The sequence below is a fragment of the Amblyomma mixtum genome, chromosome 7, assembly GCF_055824585.1.
Source record: "Amblyomma mixtum isolate Tamu chromosome 7, ASM5582458v1, whole genome shotgun sequence".
NCBI classification, from domain to species: Eukaryota; Metazoa; Arthropoda; class Arachnida; order Ixodida; family Ixodidae; genus Amblyomma; species Amblyomma mixtum.
In genome coordinates this window covers 136,586,605-136,609,181 of record NC_143018.1, presented here as the reverse complement: position 1 = coordinate 136,609,181, position 22,577 = coordinate 136,586,605, and the positions used below count along the sequence as shown (strand labels likewise).

The 22,577-nt window shown below is 51.1% G+C and overlaps 1 pseudogene across 1 annotated transcript in view; it reads left to right on the top strand.

The window, feature by feature from the left end:
- The window catches only part of LOC149337667 (complement C3-like), a 166,087-nt pseudogene that overhangs the window by 99,907 nt on the left and 43,603 nt on the right, over positions 1-22,577 (top strand). The window contains exons 25-26 of the transcript XR_016284417.1: positions 5,223-5,379; positions 18,527-18,631. The product of XR_016284417.1 is annotated as a complement C3-like (transcript). The remainder of the gene's footprint in view (positions 1-5,222; positions 5,380-18,526; positions 18,632-22,577) is intronic.

The following is a 22,577-nucleotide window of genomic DNA, read 5'->3' as shown; positions in this document are numbered from 1 at the left end:
TCGCCCTCAGCCAGCTGCGCAGGACCGCCGCCCTCTCGCCCCAAACCGCCCGTCCTACGGGAGTCGCACACGGCCGAGGAAATGCGACGAGCCAGTCATATTCTTCGGTACTGCCCATACAAGAGAATGGGCATCCGAGTGTTCTCTTACGACGCCCCACGACCCCGACCCGGCCAGCGACCAGCGGAAATCGAAATCGAAGAGTTTTTGCGTCGGGAAGAATGCTCATCGCCAAGCCGCCTATCACGTTCCCCGTCGCCATCGTCCCCGCGCTTTGTATCTCCTAGCCGAGGTTACGCCATGCGTGGACGCTCCCCCCCCCCCCCCCCCCCCCGAAGGTTAAACTGAATAAGGCAGCCTCTGAAGGTGAGGTTGCTTCTAAGCGCAATAACAAAGATGCTCCATCGACGAGTACTCAAGACTATGCCTCAACTACGACGACAACACCGACGACGGCGACGACGACGACGCGGCCAGACTTGAAGCTTTTACCGCTTCCCAGTGAAGTAACGTCGGATTACGCCCACCGCAGCCTCACTACCCGACGAAGCCGAGATCGGACACCGAAGACAACGTACAATACGCGAACGCGAACAAGTGACCTTGAAGTTACGGTCGACGGTCACGCGGTTACTGCCTTGGTTGACACGGGAGCTGACTACTCAGTAATGAGCGGGCCACTCGCTATCCGACTCAGGAAAGTGACAACAACTTGGGATGGCCCGCTGATCCGCACCGCAAGTGGTAACCTTATTACGCCTTCAGGACGCTGCACCGCGAGAGTTACAGTAAATGGACGAACCTATGCTACAACCTTCCTGGTCCTACAGAAATGCTCGCGAGACGTGATTTTGGGAATCGACTTCCTGAATGAACATCGGGCGATCATCGACCTTCGATCCAAGCCGATCAAGCTTTCCACGGACAAAGCCATATCTGCCGCGACAATAGCGACTCATCACATTGCCTTAAATATCCTCGACGAAGCATTGAGCGTGCCGCCCCGATAAAGTGTCATCGCCTGCATAGGTACTGGAGACATCGAAACTGCCGAAGGCGTCGTCCAGGGGAACACCCAGTTACTCTTTGATCGAGGGCGAGGCGGCGCAAGGGGAGTCATCCAAATCCGGAATGGCCAAGCCCAGGTGCTGCTAACCAACTTCACGAAATAATACCGGCATCTAAACAAAGGCACGACGATTGCCTTTCTCGACGAGCTGCCAGACATCAAAGAGATATTTGCCTTCCCCGACCAACCCGCAGAACAATCTGACCAAGGCCATCAACCCACGTTCGACATCAACCCGGCATTACCCCCGAGCAGACAAGACCAAATACGCAGTCTTCTTCAAAGGTACAGAGATTGCTTCTCATCAGCATGGAATGTGCGACGAACCCGGCTTACCAAGCACCGCATTGTCACAGACGAACACGGCCGACCACTGCGGCAGAGCCCCTACCGCGTACCGCCGATAGAACGCCAAGCTACCCGCAAGCAAATAGAGGAAATGCTACGTGACGACGTCATCCAGCCATCAAGGAGCCCCTGGGCAGCACTAGTCGTCCTAGTGAAAAAGAAAGACGGCACCCTTCGCTACTGCCTGATTACCGCCGCCTGAACAGCATTACTAAGAAGGATGTCTACCCCCTCCGCCACATCGACGACACATTGGATCGGCTATGCAACGCTAAGTACTTCTCATCGATGGACCTGAAGAGCGGCTACTGGCAAATTGAAGTCGACGAAAGAGATCGCGAGAAGACTGCGTTCATCACGCCAGACGGACTCTTCGAGTTCAAGGTGATGCCATTCGGCCTCTGCTCTGCCCTAGCGACGTTCCAGCGAGTAATGGATACGGTGCTCGCAGGCTTGAAGTGGCAGATTTGCCTAGTCTACTTAGATGATGTTGTTGCCTTCTCCTCAAGCTTTGAAGACCACCTCAGAAGGCTTCGGATAGTGCTGGAAATGATCAATTCTTCAGGCCTGACACTGAAACCAGAGAAGTGCCACTTCGCCTCCGAGGAGCTGCTGTTTTTTTGGTCACGTCGTAAGCAAGGATGGAGTTCGCCCAGACCCCCAGAAGACGGCTGCGATCGCAGAGTTTCCACAGCGTAATGACAAGAAAGCTATACACAGATTCCTTGGATTGTGTGCTTATTACCGGCGATTCGTCAAGAACGTTTCGCGCATCGCTGAACCTTTGACCCAACTTACCAAGGCTGACGTGCCTTTTAAATGGAAAGGCCGCAAGAGGAAGCTTTCAACGAGCTGAAGCGCGGCTTACAGTCCCTTCCTGTGCTCGGGCACTTTGATAAAAACGCCGAAACCGAAGTCCATACCGATGCAAGCAGTGTGGGCTTAGGAGCGGTCCTCGTTCAGAAAAATGGCAGACAGGGGAAAGTTATCGCGTATGCTAGCCGTTCACTGTCGAGAGCCGAAGCCAACTATTCGACGACAGAGAAGAAATGTCTCGCCATTATTTTGGCCACGTCCAAATTTCGCCCCTACCTATACGGACGACCATTCAAGGTTGTGAGCGATCACCATGCTCTGTGCTGGCTGGCCAATTTGAAATATCCCTCCGGCCGCTTTGCTCGTTGGAGCCTGCGTCTTCAAGAATTCGACATAACTGTAGTCTACAAATCTGGCCTCAAGCGTTCCGATGCAGACTGCCTATTGCGAGCCCCCGTAGACCTGCACCGGAAGAGGAAGACAACGACGGTTTCCTAGGACCGCCGAGGACATCATCATCATCATCATCGAGCGCCAGCAGTTTCGCGCAGCAGCAGCGCTCGGATCCTGAGTTGCAAAGCCTAGTTGATTATTTGAAAGAGAAGACCGCATCGCCTCCCCGTTGGTTCAAGCGCCAACTGTCGTCCTTCATCTTTCACAATAATGTACTCCTGAAGAACTTCGCGCCCAACAGGACAGTGCATCTTCTTGTCGTGCCCAAAAATCTCAGGAAAGAAATTATGCAGGCATCTCATGATGAGCCGACTGCAGGGAATCTCGGGATTGCTCGCAGGTTGCACCGCATCCAGGAGAAGTACTATTGGCCGCGGCTAGCTACCGACGTTTCCCATTACGTGAAAACGTGCCGTGAGTGTCAGCGACGGAAAACGCCTCCGACTAGACCAGCCGGACTCCTGAACCCCATACCACCGCCAACTATATTCCTTTCAGCAAATGGGGATGGACCTCCCCGGCCCCTTTCCAACTTCGTCATCAGGTAACAAGTGGATCATCGTGGCCACCGACTGCATGAACCGCTACGCCGAAGAAAACGCGATGCCTAGCGGTACCGCAACAGAAGTTGCTTAAATTTTTGTCGAACAAAATCTCCTGCGACACGGCGCCCCCGAAGTGCTCATCACCGACAGAGGAACGGCATTTACAGCGGAGCTGACGCAAGCCATTTTAAACTAGAGCCAGACAAGCCATGGTAGGACAACTGCCTATCATCCACAGACCAACGGACTCACAGAGCGTCTGAACAAGGCCATCGGAGACATGCTCTCCTTGTACATCGACGCCGAACACAAGGCGTGGGACTCCATTCTGCCCTACGTGATCTTCGCTTATAATACTGCCGTCCAGGAGACAACCAGGTTTACCCCATTCCAGCTGGTATACGGCAGAACGCCCACGACTACACTCGACGCAATGCTCCCGCACGTTTCTGACGAAGACAACCGCCTACCTTCATCGCGCCGAGGAAGCCCGAAGACTTGCACGGCTTCGCATTCAAGACCAGCAGCACATCGACGCCCGACGCTAGAATCTGCGCCGACGAGACACGCAGTACAAGCCAGGTGATCGTGTTTGGATATGGACGCGAATTCGCCGCCGTAGATTGAGTGAAAAGTTGCTGCGACGCTAGTTTGGCCCGTACAGAGTTCTCCGTCGCATCGGTGACCTCGACTATGAAGTCATCCCCGACGGCACGACAGCATCTCAGCGACGCCGCACACGCCCGGAAGTCGTACATGTCGTACGCCTGAAGCCATATTATGAACGCTAAAGGACTCGAAGTTTGCATTCTCCTTGTTTATTTTCAATTTAAAGCATCGAGACTATGCTTTTTTGGGAGGGGGGTAATGCCACGTATCATTTTAGTGTTCGTTCGTTCGCGCAAGGCCGCAGGAAAGGGGTGTTATCATTTCTGTTCGTGACGCGAAAAGCGACCGGACTAATCTCGATTCATCACAGCCATGCCGAGCTGCACCTACGTGTTTCCAGATTACTCTGGTTGATCTCGACCTGTTATCTCGAAGTTTCCTTGCCGGCTTTAAATGGAACGATGCCGCGAGCAGCAGACATTCGTAGTTCGACGATTGACGAGCCCTCTTGTTGCTTACACCGCCAGCGAGTGACTCAGTTCTTTTGCGGGTGCAAGTGAGCCCAAATAAAGAGCTTCGTTTGCAAGTCTTTCTGGTGTCTTCCTGACCGCTGGACTGCCGTCACTACAACGTGACAATATGTAAATAAACTATTTAAATAAACTTAATAGCACGTATTTAATATGTTACATAAGGTTTTTTCTGGACACCTTTTAAGAACATTTGCTGCAGGAAACTTGCTAAACTATATCCCACCGATTTTTCTTCACATCAAGGGATGCAATGAGGCTAAAATTATCATTTTGGATTTCATAGGAGTTCACTTATGGGTCATTGAAACTATCATTTTAGAAACAGTGATACAAACTTTTCTACCATTTTCTGAAAAAGCAAATTCAAAACCCTATAACTCAGCTTATATGATAGGCAGGATTAGCATTTCACCCCCACTGCGCTACTTGCTGTGAAGAGAAACCGATGGCAAGCCGTTTAGTAAGATCTCTGCTGCAACATTGTATAAAAGATCCCCACTAACAGCTTTTTCAATATTTAAGTCATCAAAAGTTTATTTTACATGAAATTAAATCACATTACAAATCAGCACACAAGAATTCACGTTCCCTCAAGCAAAAGATTTGTCACACCCTTCTTATGCAATGATTCGCTGGAGGCTTAAAGGTATTTTTAAATTAAAAGTAAATAAGCCTGTGGCTTACAATAGTAATCGCTCGCAAGAAGTTCCACAGTCACCTCCTCATACATGGCACAAAAGTGTTGCCCCTGTAACGACTGCCAATTCGACGCCTACTGACACCGGTTTCTGAACACGCAGTTCCGTCTAAAGAAAACGTTTCTGCTGTCTTATTTCTCTGATCCCCAAGGCTTACCGCATTCGCTACGCGCATCATGTGCCAAGCGACACGCTACGCAAGCATCGATTATGACGTCATCAAGACAGCCTTGGCCTGGGTGGTACGAAAACAGCAGGAGAATGGAAACCTCCACTTAGAGTGGCCTCTGGTGGACAAGAGCATCCCGGTAAGTGGAAGCTTATAGGCTTTGCTAAAGGACAGTAGTCCTGGCCTTCACAACGCAGTTCTTTCTTCCCCGTGGCTGTGCGGTGGCCCTGAGACCTTGTACGGTCCAAACTCACTTGATTAATAAAGTTTTCCATCCATCCATCCATCCGTCCATCCGTCCATCCGTCTATCCGTCCGTCCGTCCGTCCGTCCGTCCGTCCCTCCATCCATCCATCCATCCATCTATCCATCCATCCATCCATACATCCATACATCCATACATCCATCCATCCATCCATCCATCCATCCATCCGTCCATCCGTCCATCCATCCGACCGTCCGTCCGTCCCTCCATCCATCCATCCATCCATCCATCCATCCATCCATCCATCCATCCATCCATCCATCCACCCACCCACCCACCCACCCATCCGCCCATCCGCCCGCCCGCCCGCCCGCCCGCCCGCCCGCCCGTCCGCCCGCCCGTCCGTCCGTCCGTCCGTCCGTCCGTACGTCCATCCATCCATCCATCCATCCATCCATCCATCCATCCATCCATCCATCCATCCATCCATCCATCCATCCATCCATCCATCCATCCATCCATCCATCCATCCATCCATCCATCCATCCATCCATCCTTTTCGCTGATACCTGGAAAGTCTTAACCTACGTCAGCCGCATATTACCACGACGACAAAAGAACATGCCCCGGCTCAAGATTATAACAGGAACGCCTCGCGGCTTGTCGGGTCTTTCCGGTGCTTAAGCTGTTGCCTTCTTCCCTTTAGTAGAGCAGTGCGGCAAGGGTTAAACGACGCGCGCATCTGTCCTCGCTTCGGCGAGCGCCGCTTCGGCCGCTTATCTGTTTTTTGAGCAGCGTCCGCTCCGGCGGATGCAGTTGCTGCTGCGACGCGCGTCATTTATTTCCTTTTTCTCTTTCCTCTGACCTTTTAACTCTCCTCTATCTGCACGTGGCAGCGGTGGTGGCTTGGCTCGAGCCAGTAGGCAGGCCCGTGCAATTTCTTTTTCATCCTTCTCTCAGTCACAACAACAACAACAAACGACGCACATGCTACAGCCACCCCTTGTGGGAAGACAGAGGGTGGTGGTGGTGAAAAGATTTATTAAGCAGGGACAGGAGGTATATTTGGATCAGCCCGTAAGGTAGTGATCCTTGCAAGTACTAGGTGGAGGTCCCTATTATGGTTGGTTGGTTGGTTTATGGGGTTTAACGTCCCAAAGCGACTAAGGCTATGAGAGACGCCGTAGTGGAGGGCTCCGGAAATTTCGGCCACCTGGGGTTCTTTAACGTGCACTGACATCGCACAGTGCACGGGCCTCTAGAATTTCTCCTCCAAAGAAATTCGACCGCCGCGGCCGGGATCGAACCCGCGTCTTTCGGGTCAGCAGCCGAGCACCATAACCGCTAAGCCACCGCGGCGGCGGTCCCTGTTATGGGACCCCAGTGGCGGTGGCAGCCGCCCGAGCGAGCCCGACTAAGGCTTGTTGGGCCTGCAAGTCGTGGCAGCCGAGCAGGGTCGCCTCCCAGTCCTCCCGGGCTGGGTTGGGGATCGGAGAATAGCCGGTGTTACGTTTCGCCTTCGTCGTGTGGAAGAAACGGCGTGGATGCAGCGGAACGCCGACTGGCCCCGAAATGCACGTTGGGTCAACGCCTTGATTACCCTCGGAAGCCGCGTCCGTCTGCCAAGATGAAGTTTTGAGCGAGCGTCCTGTCCACTATGTGGCCAACATGCCACTCTATCCCACATACTCTGGGCTTGCCCTCGGGACTCCCCCCCCTCGAGGCTTGCAGCTCTCGAATCCAGACCAGTGGGAGGCCGCATTGCTCAGTTCCGACTCGGACACACAGATCCGGGTTGTGACAAGAGCCCTAGAAGTCTCCGAACGCCACGGGCTCATGGCCACTTGATGGGCCTGTAACCCCACACCGTCAGATACATTTGTCGACGAAAATAAAGTTTATCCTCCTCCTCCCCTACTCCGCGTGCGAACGCACGATCGAACGCAATAAATGCGCGGGAACGCCGCTCGTGGACATTCCAGCGTCTGCACGACGTGGATGGCATCTTTCTCCCTCTCACAACACGTGAGAGGTGCGTGATCCCTCAGGAGTGTGTGTGTGTGTGTGATTGGTGCCACTGTGAACTTCCTTCCTCGGTAGGCCCGGCCCCCATCTAGGGAACCTAGGGAAAGAGAACACTTTAAAAACTCGGAGGTGGTGACGAGGTCGGCAGAGGAGGGGAGGCATTCGGTTTGCAGCCTTCGGGCTGCGGCCTTGTACCTGTTTTTTCAGCCAGCGTCCGCTCCGGCGGACGCGGTTGTTGCGACGTGCGTCTTTACTCTCTCTTTTACTCTGTCCTCTTATCTTTCAACTCTCTTCTATATGCACGTGGCAGCGGTGGTGGCTCGGCTTGAGCCAGTGGCAGGCCCGTGCACTTTTCCTTTTCATCCTTGTCTAAGTCGCAACGAACCAACCAACAAGGTCGGTAGCCTTCGGGCTACGGCCGTGTATCTGTTTTTTCAGCCAGCGTCCGCTCCGGCGAAAGGTTGTTGCGACGCGCGTCCTTAAGGCCGACCCACATGGAGCGAACAGACGCTGCGCATTTCATGCGGCGCGGCGGAACGCCGACGCGCGTTCGCCGTGCTGCACCACATACGGCGAAAAACAGGCGACCGCCGCCTGACCGCAGCTGTCTTGATTTCAGTGTTACTAACAACCGCATGGTTTTAATCTTAGTAAACTGCAACAAAAAAAAAGATTTTTAAACTTACTCTAAAGCCATTGTTTATTAGAGGGCGGCAAAGGAAAGAAATTATTATTTAGATTTGTTTCAATTTTATCAATTTTGTCTTTATCAGACCGCAGGCTAGAGTAGGCGTTCACACTTGTTCAAAAATCAAGCGAGTGAAGCGGATCCGCTCGCCGCAAAAACTAGTACACAGGGCAGAACGCTTGTCTAGAGCACGTTATGGGCGTGTTTAGATCTTAACACCCGATATCTAGCAATAGTATTTGGTTAAAAGTGGTTTTGATGTAAGCATGTGCATTTAAACTCATGCGATTTTATCGCCATGTTGTTCCCCCCTGGTCGCGGCGGCTTTGGGAGCAGCGGAGCACACAGTTCGGTCGTCCTAGACAAGCGTCTCCCCTCTGTACCTGCTCTCATTTGTCGACGCCCGGGCGAGGCGGAACCGCCGCGCCGCTGCTGTTTCTCGGTTTTCTACACACGTCGCCGCTCGCGGCGTACACAGATAGAGTGAGAAAAGAACATAAATTTACGCTGTCTACGTACCATAAGCGTATGCATGTTTTCGTACGCTAAACGCAGGCGGTGGTGGTGGTGAAAAACATTTATAATACAATAAATATTTACAGAGAGGTGATTGGGGTAGGCCCTATTGGCCCTTTCCCCTAACAATACTAGGTGGAGCCCCTATTCCGGGGCCCCATTGGCAAGCAACGCCGCCCGCGTCCGGTGAACCAAGGCCTTTTGGGTCTTTAGGTCCTGACAGCCGAGCAGGGCCGCCTCCCAGTCCTCTCTGGTGGGGTTGGGGTTGGGGGGGATAGATGGGTTTGACTGACACGCCCAAACCATGTGGAAGGTGTCAGCCACCTCCCCACAGAACTGGCACGCGCCATCAAAGGATGTATTGAAATGTTTAAGCACCGCCGGGCACAGTACAGTGTTAGTAAGAATTTTGATGAGGAGGCGCTCGTCAGCGCGATCCAGACCCTTACAAGGGGCCGGGTAGCGCCGGTGCTCCTCCTTGTAGTAATCGCATTTCCACTTTTAGTTCAGGGTATGCTAGCAGAGACGCAAAAATGAACTCAGCCTATAGTGGCGCCATCTGGTTCTGAGGACGGGAACCACTACTGTAAACAAACCGACTCTCCTCTTAAGCCGAGAAGTGAGAGAATTGTCACTCTAAGTAAAAATAAACCAAATTTATCACTGATACTTTTTCTTATAGGCAAGGGGAGACGAAGCGAAAGACCGGTGCTCCATTTACGGCCAGTGAACGCAGTGAAAAAGGCAGCAACAACGAGAATTCAGTCCGAAGCGAGGGGTCCGGCTTCGAAGGGCGCTGCCATGTTTGTGCCGCGCGGCGGAAATCGAGCGGAAGCTAGATGCGGGAGCAGAGCGCCCTCATTGGTCGGCGCTGAGCTCGGATTCGCCGCTTCCGGTGAGCGGCTGACCGCCGGGCGAACGTACCTAGCACGGCTTGGTCGGCGGCGAACAGCCGCCACCGGGCGGCCGTGCGCAGGTTTTTAGCGAGAAAATCGCTCCATGTAGGTCGGGCTTTACTCTATCTTTTTCTCTTTCCTCTTATCTATCAGCTCTCTTCTACCTGCACGTGGCAGCGGTGGTGGATCGGCTTGAACCCGTTGGCAGGCCCGTGCACTTTCCTTTTCATTCTTCTCTCAGTCGCGACCAACCAACTAACGGCCGAGGGCTCTCATCAGATGGTCTCATCTTCGGGGTATCATCATGTGCTCTCCTCATGCAGCGTTTCAGCATTGAGCGTCTCGTCATCGAGCTCCCTTGTACATATTGTAAATTAGCTGTATAAAGTTTTCTCTCCTTGTCTTTTCCCGCAACCCCATGTCCGACCTCCCTCATTCCCTCTCCGGTCTGACCATGCTACCTGATCGTTAACAAACTGGTGGCAGCGGTGGGATTCGATACAACGGACGCCAACGGAGAGATGCGGTCAACGGGACGATGATCGTGCACTTCTGTGAGGGGCGGAGGTGTACAAATTCCGATTTTTGAGGGGAACATTGAAGACCGCAGCGGCGGGCGTAGCGGTCTACTATTGTCGCCGCTGTTTGCAGGCTGGTTTCAATGTCCCCTGTGCTACCCTGCGTGGCCCACAGGGTGATGTCATCGGCGTACACGGCGTGCTCCACGCCGGCAACACCATCCAGCTGTGCCGGCAGGTGCATCATAGCCAGATTAAAGAGCAGCGGGGAAAGTACCACCCCTTGGGGGGTTCCCCCGCGTGCCGAGTAGCTAGGGATCGTGCTCTGTATCTTGTATTCGGATGTAGGATAGACGATCCATTAAAAATGGGCTTATGTATCGGAATGTGTTGAGACCACAGTCGGTCTGGCTTAGGTTAGTGAGTATGATCTCGTGTGTTACATTTTCAAATGCCCCTTTAAGATCCAAGGCGAGTACTGCCCGGTCATTATGGGGGCATTCGAGGGGGTCAAGGATTTCCCGATTAAGTTGCAGGAGGACATCCTGTGCGGATCTGTGTGGGCGGAATCCGAACATGGTGCTCGCAAAGACATGTTTGTGTTCAAGATATGCAGATACCGATCCCGCACCATCGTCTGCATTAGTTTGCCAACACAAGAGGTGAGAGAGATGGGGCGAATGTTATCTGTGTAAATTGGTTTGCCTGCTTTAGGAATAAATGTGACAAGAGCCGTTTTCCAGTCAATTGGCAGGGGGGTGTCCCCGCTCCAAACTGCATTGATGTAGTCGAGGAGGGACTGGTTTGCCAAGTCGGGCAGGTTCGTCAAAAGCTTGACGGCGACCTTATCCCTTCCTGGCGCAGTGTCCCGTTTTATTTTGGCAAGAGCCGCCCGAAGGTCATGGAGCTGGAAAGATTGATCCAGCTCCGTTTTGTCCTTGCCTGCATAAGAGTACGCAGATCCACGGGGGTCTTGGGCTGTACACAGATACTGGTCCCGAAGTTTCTGTGCCAGTTGAGTTTATTTATTTATTTATTTGTGATACCCGCAGGGTACAAAATACATTTCAGAGGGGAATTGCATTTGATAACAAGAAAAATAAACAAAGCACAATTCATACAAAACTATAGAACAACTGAGGCAAGATAAAAAGAAGTGAGCAAAATTAACTCGGAACAGATTAATAAAATAGTTTAAGAACAATACTAGTAGGTGGAGAACACAACACTACAATAAAATACAAAAGCTATCATTATGCAATCAGAGTGGTAAGTATTCTTCTAAATTGAGTTGAATCAGTGATGCTAGTTAATGATGCGCGTAGGGAATTCCATACTTTAGAGGTTAGCGGAAAATATGATTGCGCACTTGTCACTGTGTTACAATGAGGCACTGTGACCTTGAGTTGATGATCACGACGGTGAGAAATGAACGGTGCCGGTTGAATCCATCGAGAGCGAAGTTGAAAATTGGAGTAGAAAATCTTATGGAATAGGCAGATGCGGAAGTGCTTAAGGTGGGTAGCTAGGGGTAGGAGGTTAAAAGACCTTTTCATTTGGGTGACGCTAGATGTACGATGGTAATAGCCTAAAATGTATCTAGTTGCACGATTCTGGACAGTTTCCAGAACCTGTGTCAGTAAGACCTGTCCAGGGTCCCATATGGATGAAGCGTATTTCATTGCGTAAGTTGTGTTGCCAGCGAAAGCGTGCATGGCTCGCTGCAAATGTTTTTGTGTTTAGGTTCGTGTTTGGGTTGGGTCGAGTAGGGCTCGATAGAGACGCCACGTATTGTGGCTGGACATTTCTCGCGCGGCCCTGTTACATCTATCCACCCAGTTGGAGTCGGCGAGTTGGGCCGCGTACTCTGCCGCTTTGTGGGTAAGCTCGGCAATTCGAGCTTTATCTTTCTATTATGTTTCTGGCGTCGCCAACGGCGGACGAGGCTGCGACGGGCATCCCAGAGGTGTAGAAGGTGGTTATCCACGTCCGTGACCGCCTCTGAGAGCTGCATGTGAGTTTCGTGCGAAAAAAGGTGTGTCAGCAGCTGTTGGGACCATGCTGGGTAGCCTTGCTCGGAAATGGATGTGTTATCAAGTGAATGAAAATTTTGCCTGAATTTCGTCCATTATGCAATACCGGGCTTGTGTTCTGGGACGCTTGAGGGGGCGTGTGCTTAGTGTAGTTTTAAGGATGCAGTGGTCGCTACCGAGGGTCTCCTCGATGCTGAGCCAGTGTGCGTGTCGTATGTTGCGAGTGAAGGTCAAGTCCGGACACGTATCCCGTGTCACGGAATTTTCTAGCCGGGTTGGGTGGACAGGGTCCGTGTGGAGGGTGAGGCCCAATGTGGACGCAAGCTCCGCCAGCTTACGCCCGCGTGACACCTCCTTGCGATACCCCCACAGCTGACTGGGAGCGTTAAAGTCGCCCACAGTCAGGAGGGGATCGCGACCAGCTACTCTTAGCGCGCGGCTAAAGAGGTCCGCAAAATTCACTCGCTTAAGTTTGGGAGAGCAGTATACGTTGAGCATATGCAACGGTGGGTCCCTGTGGCGGATTGGTAGGAGGGTCACCATTACATAAGAATACTCTAGTTGGAGGTCGAGTTCCACTAAGTTGGCTTTGTAGTCTTTCTGAACGAGAAGACAAGACGCGGGATCCTGTTGGATCGTCGTGTAATTTGAAATTGTGGCGTTCAGGCCTGGCTCTTGCAGGGCAACCACGGCTAGAAAGGACTCGAAAGTTTCAACGTAGAGGCGGAAATTGGCGCGCTTAGTGCGGTCCTTAAAGCCTCTATAGTTCCACTGTGTTATTGAAGTTGACATGGCCGAATTGGAGATGGCGGAACTCCTGTGATTAAGGTGTCTCGCCATGATTTAAAAATTATTCGTGGGGAAGAGGAGGGATTGGCTGCCTCAGAGCCAGCTGCTTGCGCCATCAAGGGGGTGATGACGGAAGGAGCGGGGCAGCTTCTTCTTCTTCTTCTTTCTTTATTCAAGACATTCTATTACAGAAATGCCTTGGGGGACGCGACAAAAGGCAATAGACATGCCTGACGGGGCCGCGCCCCCCTTGGCACGGCCCCGTCGTTGTCCGCAAAATAATCAGACGGTTGAATTTTCAAGGACGGGATACGTCCTATCGTGGGCCCCATCCGACGGAGGAGGCGGGGGTTGTCCGAGATGTGTTTTGAGACCACCGCGGGGATGGCAGATTTGACCTCCAAGATCTGGTCCATGGCGGTCTCGATCATACAGGGTCTGTTCTGAAAGTAGTAGGGCTGGTTTTTTCCTAGACGAACGGGCGGACGAGAGGTGGTATGCGCGTGCAGGATCGTTGAAGGGGGATAGTGGGAATGCTGGGGAAAATCGGCAGTCGGCTCTCGGCCGTTGATGAGAGGAGGTCGCTTTTACTGTGAACCGCTGTCTAAACGTCTCGTCACGCAGAATCATCGAGCGTTTACTGGGTCAGCGATACGCGATGAAATTTTGAGTAAATCTCGGTAAAACGGGCATAGAGACTCACAACATGATTAAGGAGGCCTACGGTGACGCTTCCATTGGTAGATCAGGTGTTTTCTGAGTGGCACAAGCCATTCCGAGAAGGTAAGGAAAGAGTGGAGGAAGACGACCGCTCCAGACGCCCTTCGACTAGCAAGACCAACGAAAATGTGTAGTGAGTGAAACATTTACTTGACAGTGATCGTATAATGAGTATCAGAATGATTGCTGATGACTTGAGCATTCCTCAAACCAAAGTTTTTGAGATCATGACAGAAAACTTATCAATGAGGAAAGAGTGCGAGAAGAGGTGCCGGGAGTGTTGTCAGAGGAGGAAACGGCCAACCGGTAGGATCTTCTTCATCGTGTGAATGAGTACCCCGATTTTATGCCCAGCACAAGGCGGCAACGCTGCCTCAGCCCCACTACAGTCTCGACTTGGCCCCGCCAGCCTTTTTTCTATTCCCAAGAATAAAATCGACGCTCAAGGGGAAACATCACGGATCGGTAGAGGTGGTTCAACAGGCCGTGACGAGGGAGCTAAACAGCATTCCGGTCCAGGCGTTCCTGGAGGCGTACGAAAACTGTTAAACTCATTGGCAGCAGCGTGTAGGTGCGGAAGTGTGCTACCTTGAAAAATTGTAATCGGTTGTACTATTCACTTGTATACATTTTGTTTAAAAAAAGCAGTCCTACTACTTTCAGAACAGACCATGTAGATCGCTATTTGGAGGTTAAGTACTCCTCCATCGTAGAGATGGCTGTCACGAGGGCAGGCGAGATCTCCGCGTCGCTCTCCATTGCGTCCGAGTTCTGCGGGCTCGGTGCGGCGGACGCCAATTTTGACTCTAAATTTTGAATTTTGTTGAGCAAAAGCTCCTTCTGTGCCCGGAGCACGTCTATCTGTTTTTGTATTCCGCGTCGACTGCGGAGACGGTTGCGGGGGAGGGTGCGGGATGGGAGGAAGAGGAGGCGATCTCAGCCAGCTGCTCACCTGTTTGTCGTGTTGAGGCGCTGATGCCCGGGTGTCGGCAGCGCCAATTGTCTTGAGAGCCGGGAAGTGGCCAGTGTCTCTACCGCTGGGTGGTGGGGGCGCCGTCTTCTTGCCGGGCGCTGACTTCACCGACGGTGAAGAAGGTGACTATGTTTTTTGGTCTGTGCCGTGAGCGCCACGCGGCGTTCCGCCACCGGCGCCTGATGTGGGATGACTTCGCAGCTTAGTAGGTCGCTTGTTTTTTGGGAGCTCTCTTCATTTAGCCTTGGGGCCAGGCACCTTGAGCTTCCGGAATTTCCTCGTGCAGTCGCGGGAGTTGGTAGCGTGGGCTTGCCCACAGACTGCACAGGACACAGTACATTCATGCGGCGTCTCCACCCCGTCGACGGTCGGCGCCGTTTGGCCACACAGACCACACTTTTCATCCGGGCAGGGGCAGGTGTCTGCCCAGTGGCCCACAGTGCCGCACTTCACGCAGGCCGGGATTGTTTTCTTGTACGCGCGCACAAGGGTCACTTCGGAGCTGTACTGCACATATCGCGGCACCACTTTTCCCACGAAGGTGAGCGCCGCGATGTCTGATTTTCCAAGGTTGCGGATATCGGCAGGCTCTCCAGCACGCCACTGGATCTTGTTTTGGAGGGACTCACTGGTCTCGTGCTTGGCCACGGTGATGACGCCGCGGCACACGTCACCAGTGAGTTTCAACTGGCTGTAGTTGGAGAGCCGGCCCTTCGGTGATGTTAGTTCAAAATCCCCCAGAAGCTTGTCCGCGACGTGGGGCTCTCGGGTGCCTGCGACGATCAGGTTTCGCTCGCATGTGGAGAGCAGGCTGAGGGATGCTGCGGCCTTAGCACCCAGGTAGGCCGCGAACGCTGCTCCCAGCTCGCCATGTTGGTAGACATCCCTGAGAGCGACGGTCACCCGGGTCTTCAGGATGAAGCCGCGTAAGCGGCTTTTGTTTCCAAGAGGGCCCGGTCGCGTATTCGCCAACTGCAGCCTGTACAGCCACATGGCTTGAAACCACGGTGAATTGATCACGATGACTGAAGATTGTCACAACGGCTTACCTAAAAGGGATAATAAATCCTCTTAAACGGCGTTATATGCCACTAAGCATCACGATTTGCGACCTAAAAGGGAAAAAATGGAAAAAATGACATAAAAAAAAAACAATAAAATTACAGTACAGAGAGCGGAGTCGAACGGCCGACCTTGCATACGCAACACGTGCCTCTAATCCATTGCGCCATAGCGGCGATGTCGAACCGTCGTTCTGAATGAATATTTATAACCAGCCTTAATGTGGCTGCTACCTGTCGGTGGGCGGCGCTGTCATCGCTGGCTGTACCGGCTCCATTTGGCGAATACGCGGCCCGGTCTTAGATTGGGCCCCGCCGTGAAGCGCTGCAGCGTGCGCAGCAGCGTTGTGCCGTATTGAGCGGCCTGCCGACGTGGCGTGCTCTTTCTTGGAGGCGGCGTTCCGTTTGCGGGAGCGCCGTTCAACTAGTTTGAAGAGCCTCAAGTTCTCAGTATGCGCAGAATCCGGGCTCTCAGGCGTTGGACTTTAAGGAACCTCAGACCAGGCCATGGCGTCCGGGTCGTAGCCGCGTTGTACGTTTTGGGCAGCCATATTGACGTGGGTGGGCGACTCACTCACGGCCGAGCGTCAGCGTAGGCGTTAGGCCTAGCGCCGTAGCCACGAAACGCAAGTGAGGATCAGCCCTAAAAGGCCTAAATGTTGCCCTACCTGTGTGCGAGTGGAATCCACAGGTATCTGTCAACTTCGCGAAGACAGACGCGGCTGTGTTCACGGGGTTACGGTCAAGATTCCGTGGCTCCAGCCAAAAGTTGGCGGAGGCGATGCGCTGCACGTCTCTCGCCCCGCGCGCTTACAGCGCCCCCCCCCCCCCCCCCCAGGACAGAGCAATGCGCCCTGTATTTCTCAGTGCCTCTCACGAGACCCGAATATCTCACTGATTTTTGTTGCCTATTCGAGCTCGTCATATTGGGTACCACTGCTGCAAGCCTCGCTGGACATGACGGAGGGACGAAGCGTCCGGGCTGCTCCCATCTGAAAACGGATGGTCTCACAGGCGCTGAAAAAAACAGGAGGCCTTGAGCAGAGATGTTCTTGTAACTCCTGGGTTCGTCAGCACAGCCGGAAATTTAACAGTGCTATACCTACGGGCCTGGCAACCGGCCAATAGCTGTCGCTCGTTGTGTGTGCCAGATTCGGTCATCGGAGACGTGGAGAACCGACTAGTGGTACCGCATGCTAGGCGAAGCTGCAGCTTTAACCCGTGCGCTGCTGGGTTGTTTTTTGTGCTCCTGAGCAAGTTGTATTTTGTGCACGCAAGCATGATCTAGCTGTGTTTTAACAATTTTGCATATGTACTGTCCACGGGCGTCGCAGAACTTTTTGGCGGGGGGAGCACTCGATGGCCAGGGATGGAGGAGGCGGTAGGCTAGCAACAAAGAGGCACTATTTGTGGTCTAAACTACGCACATGAAAGAAAAATTATGAACAGCAAATCAGTGCTAGGCTTGGAGAGCATACATTGGATTTTATTAATAACAAAGAATTAAACTTAATAAGCAAAATGCGAAATGTACTATCACCTCAGCGTGCTAATCAGGCTGTGTGGTTGCTTTCTGCTAGTGCATAAAAAATATTCAAAAATACAGGATGAGGCGCCCCCCCCCCCCTTGACCTCCCTTTCAGATGCCCATGATACTCTCTCCGGAGCCGCTTACCAGTTACGTTTCCTGCCTCGCTGTAAACATCGTTCTCCTAGGACATTATTTTATTCATTAAGCATTTCTGCTCAACAACGGGCATAAATCACTAATCCTACTAATCATTCCTAACCCAGCCCAATCCACCTAAAGATCCGACTAATGCGCCTTCTAGTTCCAACTAATCCTCTTTAATCCATTCTCTTGAATGAACGTACTTCTAAAATTTTGGGGGTCGTCTGGAATTTTTGGGAGTAGGCCAACTTCCAAATGCTAGCACATTTTTTTACTTAAGAATGTGGTCAAGAAGGCCCCTTGATTTTTTTTGCTATTATTGTTAGGCGAACTATCGACAAAGTGAGTAACGTTTAAAGATAATTTTAAGCCCAAACGCAAGAATTGAAGGCACCGCTTCTTGTGAGGCCCTTTTATGTTGTATTTTTCCATAAATCTCTTGGTTGCATGCATTCCCGAAATTCCGGAGCAGAATTTATATTTGATGTCTGATTTATAATTGGTATAAGTCAACTCCCATTTTAGATAGGCGCTTCCATTGATCAGTTTATTGCTTAATATACAGCCATTGTTGGTAATTTGTCCGCACCACATGCGGCAAGTTGTTCCTGGGACATTTTCAGGCCTTCACTGAGTAACTAACCATAATATTTATCATGACAATAACTTGAAACACGACAGCCAGATCGAATTGCGGATTTAGCAATAATAAATTAACAAGTTATTTTTAAATCCCACTATTAAGCCCAGAATTTTATATGCAGGTCCTAGCAATGCGGGTTTCTTTAGTTGACACATGGTAACTTTCAGAGCGTCGATTTGAATAAAATGGAGCTCCGTGCCTTTCAGATAGCAATCCGTGTGCTATCCTACCAGGAAAAATTATTATTATTATTAGCAGTAATGGCACAAGTAAGGATGCTTCAATCAGAGCAAACCAGAGGAAACAGAGACACAGACGCAGGGGAAGAACAAAAAAGAAAAATATGAATTAAGACGGTAAGCAAACGAAGAAGTTGGAAATAAAAATTGCCCTACCAAACAGAACACGTGGGAACGGTGTGAATAAACGATGCTTATCTCATATTGGCAAGCAACGATGTGAAGTGTAGCGCCCCTACACATGCCTCCACACGTGTGTAGTAAGTACGCACAGAAAACGAGCTGAATTTCACTGCTTCTCTTTACAGGGACCTGTTGATAGAGCGGTGTCTACGAGAGCGTTCATTGGCCGCACCTTCCAGGAGTGCTGGCATGTTGGGACGCCTGAAGGCAGCGACATCAATACGTGGCAGGTGGTTATGACTTCACTCTGTCCACCTACCGCAGGCGGTATTGGCTAGAAAGACGACGAGTAGCGAGCGAAAATCTTATCGAACCAGCGCCAAAATACAAAGAGGTTAACACTTTTGCACCTTGCACATCACACACAAGTTTTCGAGCTGGGACATATGAGTGCTTGGCGGGGTGCATTGTCTCACAAGTGAACCAAGTCACGTGCGCTGATATTGAAGTTCTGCTTTGATGCTTTTCAGTTTCCTTTCGCTCTAAGCAAATGGGACTAAAAGCTCGGAAAACAGATTGTGAGCTAACCAGACTTTTCACATGGTGGCGATACAACGCGCCGTGCGCAAAGCGTAAATTATTCTGAATGAAACGAGGAAAAACAGAAAGGAAAAACATAGCAGCACTTCAAGAAACTTAAGAGTAGAATTGCGTACATCATTACCAAGAGCAGTGGATAGTTCAAATGGTCGCTTTGGAACGTTAAACCCCACAAATCAAACCAAATAAATACACTTTAAATACATAAAGTACGATTAGAAACTGAGAAACTGTGCTTAACCTTGTATACCAGCGTGTGCGCAAACAGCACGTTACGCCCAGCAATTCGCATATTGTGTAAAACTGCCCCATTTCTTTTCCTGAAAAGAACATTTTGCAATCGTTGAGCGAAAGAAGATGCTAAATGTGCTAGTTATACTGTGAGCCATGGGCGGCAGCTTAACTTGAATTGTGACCGCATGCTCAGGATGATGAGAGAACATATTTTTTTCTCTAGCCGGCTCTAGACTCTAAAGACTCCGTTAGTTTTGTAAGTCATGCGCAGGATAGAGTAGCAATATAAAACGCCGCTTTACTGCTCTTTCCTCATTCTCATTTATTGCCCTTTCATAGTGGCTCTGGGCATATTGTAAAGGGACGAAATGGGTAGTCAATCATGCTATGGGTTTCATTTCTAATATACAATTACTCTAATATGTCCATCACTTCCTGACTCTCGTTTGTAGTGTACGAAGGCAGTCGTGCTGTTGTGGCCTCACTGCGCGCACAGTTTGTGGCCCGCTGTGGCGTCGCCTGGAATTCTTTCGCCTTTTTCTCCTGTTTTATGCTCTTCTGCGTTGAGCAACGCCAGTAACCTTAGTGGGGGCGCTCGTAGTTGGATGAATGAGAAGCGTTTCATAATCATGTGATCCATGAGCGGAGGGTCACTTGCGGACTTCATGAGTGGCGCTGATCACTTGATATGACATATCGCCGGACAACGTTCACTTCAGCAATCCATCTAGAGGTGTGCTGTAAAAAATATTCAGGGGGCCCTTTGACTGTCTAAGTGCGTAGAGGCGAAAGCGTTTTCCGCACCACTTTGCCTATGTGACACTGGTGACGTCACACATAATTGATGACTAAGTAATGACAAATTAGTAATTAATGACCAATTACTGATTAATCACTCAGCGCTAATTGACAGCTAATTAATGGTGCTTAAGCTTCGACTTTAGGATTGGAACGCGACAGCGTGTTGTAGCGCTGCCCGGGAGTCCAAGGAACGCCACCATCCGTTCCGTGTGATGCCTTGCCCTTTGAACGCAACGCTTTTTGAAGAAAGGAAATGGCGCTGTAATTGTGTCATGTCAGCGGACACCTTAACCGCACCGTGTAGGAAGGGAGGAAGTGGCAGTGAGAGAAGAAAGATGGGCCGTAATGAAGAAACTGAAAATTGTACTTGAGGAAAGGAAATTACGCAGTAATTGTCTCGCATATCTCGGTGGACACCCGTGAAAACGCGGACACATCTGTTGACTCGGCTGCCGACACGGCTGTCGACACGGCTGTCGACACGGCTGTCGACATGGCTGTCGACACGGCTGCCGACACGGATTGCTAACGACAGCATGAGGCATTAAAAGCTTTCGCCTTAAAAAGCTTGTTCAATGAAGGTAATTACATGGCACGGCCACTCTGGGCGTTATACAAACCTTTTTTCTTTACGCACAAGACGTATGATCAGGAGAGTAATTGGCCACATCTTGAGGGCGCGGGAGAAAGTTAGTTTTCAGGAAAGGTTTCCCCGATTCTCCTCGGAGACCTCAACCACTCCGCAAGGAAAGGAATTGAAAGAGGACAAAGAGGGGAAGAGGTGCCATGGTGAACGGCTCTATATTAATTTTGACCACCTGAGGGCCTTTAACGTGCAACGACGTCAGAAAGCACGCTGTGTACAAGTTTCATTACTGAGGAAATGAAAGCTGCGGTGGCTGCCTTACTACCGCGTATGGTTCCAATCCCGCTTATTGTGGCGCTGGTTTGTGTGTGCTGATTCGACATGTGTGAGTAAAGTCCGCTTTGGGGTGGCTGCATAAGCGGCAATTTGGTGGGCTCCTCGCTGTGCAGCAAGAGTTTCGGTTTGCAACTGACACTAAGCATCCTGCTCGGCCTTATTTATAATATGATGAGAGGAAGGATAGACAAGGCGGGATTGCCGGTAGCGAAGGGTGATTTCGTTTCAGGTGAACACATATTCTTTGGCGCTGCGAAAGAGGAGGTAGCCTCCGTCAGCTCCGTTGACGAGCGTTCGCGCTTAGTCGTAGGCGGTTGTGTTCCCCGTATGGTCGCATTGTGCAGAAACCCAGAGGAGAGAGATTTGTCGTGTGGGGGAAGGAGAACCATGCAGAATACAGTGAGCGGGTACATGAATCTTCATTTCATAAGTTATTATGGATGCTTTGGAATCCGATCGGATATAATACGCTTTAGTTGCACAATGACTAAGGCTAATGCTGCCTTCTCCGCCTCGACTGGGCTCTGGACATGGTGAGACTCATGCAGGGTTGTCAGGTTTTTGTTTACGACTGCTATTGTATGCGCTTCGCGACTGTTCTAGTCCGCAGCATCCAGGTATGCGAGTGTTGCTGAGGAATGTTAATGTTTGTACAGAGCTTTTTCTATCTCCTTCCTGAACTTTCTGTGTGTGCATCTCTAGGAAGTTGGGGAATGAAGAACAACTGAAAAACGCCAGGCGCTGCGCTTCTTTAGATTAATTTGGAGGAGACTCAGTAGCGCTTGGCATGCAGGTAGGTGCTTTGGAGAGCCCATGGTATTCGCCAATGAAATGAGCTCCCGTTTGCTCGTCTAGCGTATTGTGGACGCCCAGTTAGAGAAATTTGGCTGTGGGTGCAGTAATAGGTATCTGCAGAGCAGTTCTGTATTCTCTGCGTATGATGCGATATGATGCCTAGTCCAGTTCCGTTGCCAGGAGGTGGAGCTAAGACAGCGTGTAGGTGATTTTGCATTGGCAAAAGGTTTGCTCTAGCTATCAAACATTGGTATTCCTCATGCCTCGGTAATTGTTTGAAGTCTACCGAATAAAGACTATCGTATTCTGCAGCGTGCGTTTTTGGGTTCGGATGACAATCGCATTTACGTCGTTGTTTGAAATGTAGAGGCCGAAGATTCTGAGGTTTTGAACTTCTGGGATGGCCCCATCGAGGTTGATTAAGATGAGGTGTACCGGCGTACCGGTTTGGTTCGAATGAGCAGTAGTTAGGATTAGGATGGAGAACACGGGTCCTATTTTATAAGTTGTCCATTTTCCATTGTCCATTTCATGTCCACATGGTCCTCTGTGATTGGTCATGCAGATATACCGGCGGCTTTCAAGCGTATCTGGGAAGCGACCCCGTCATTGGGTGGCTCGCGATCTGACCTCTCCGTTGGCTACATATCACAGCCAATGGCAGCCAACAGCGAAGTTCGGTCAGGCGCTCGAAAGCCGCGGGTACATATAAGTGACCAGTGCCAGAGGGTCAAATGGACGCTTAATAGACAATGGAAAATGCTGGGCTGACATAAAGTGCTAAGAACATGAGCTTGGACTATGTCCGTGGCCTCCTATAAAGTAGCCTCTATATCCTCACGGTTGCCCGTCGTGGTCTGCAGCGTGATGTCGTCAGCGTATAA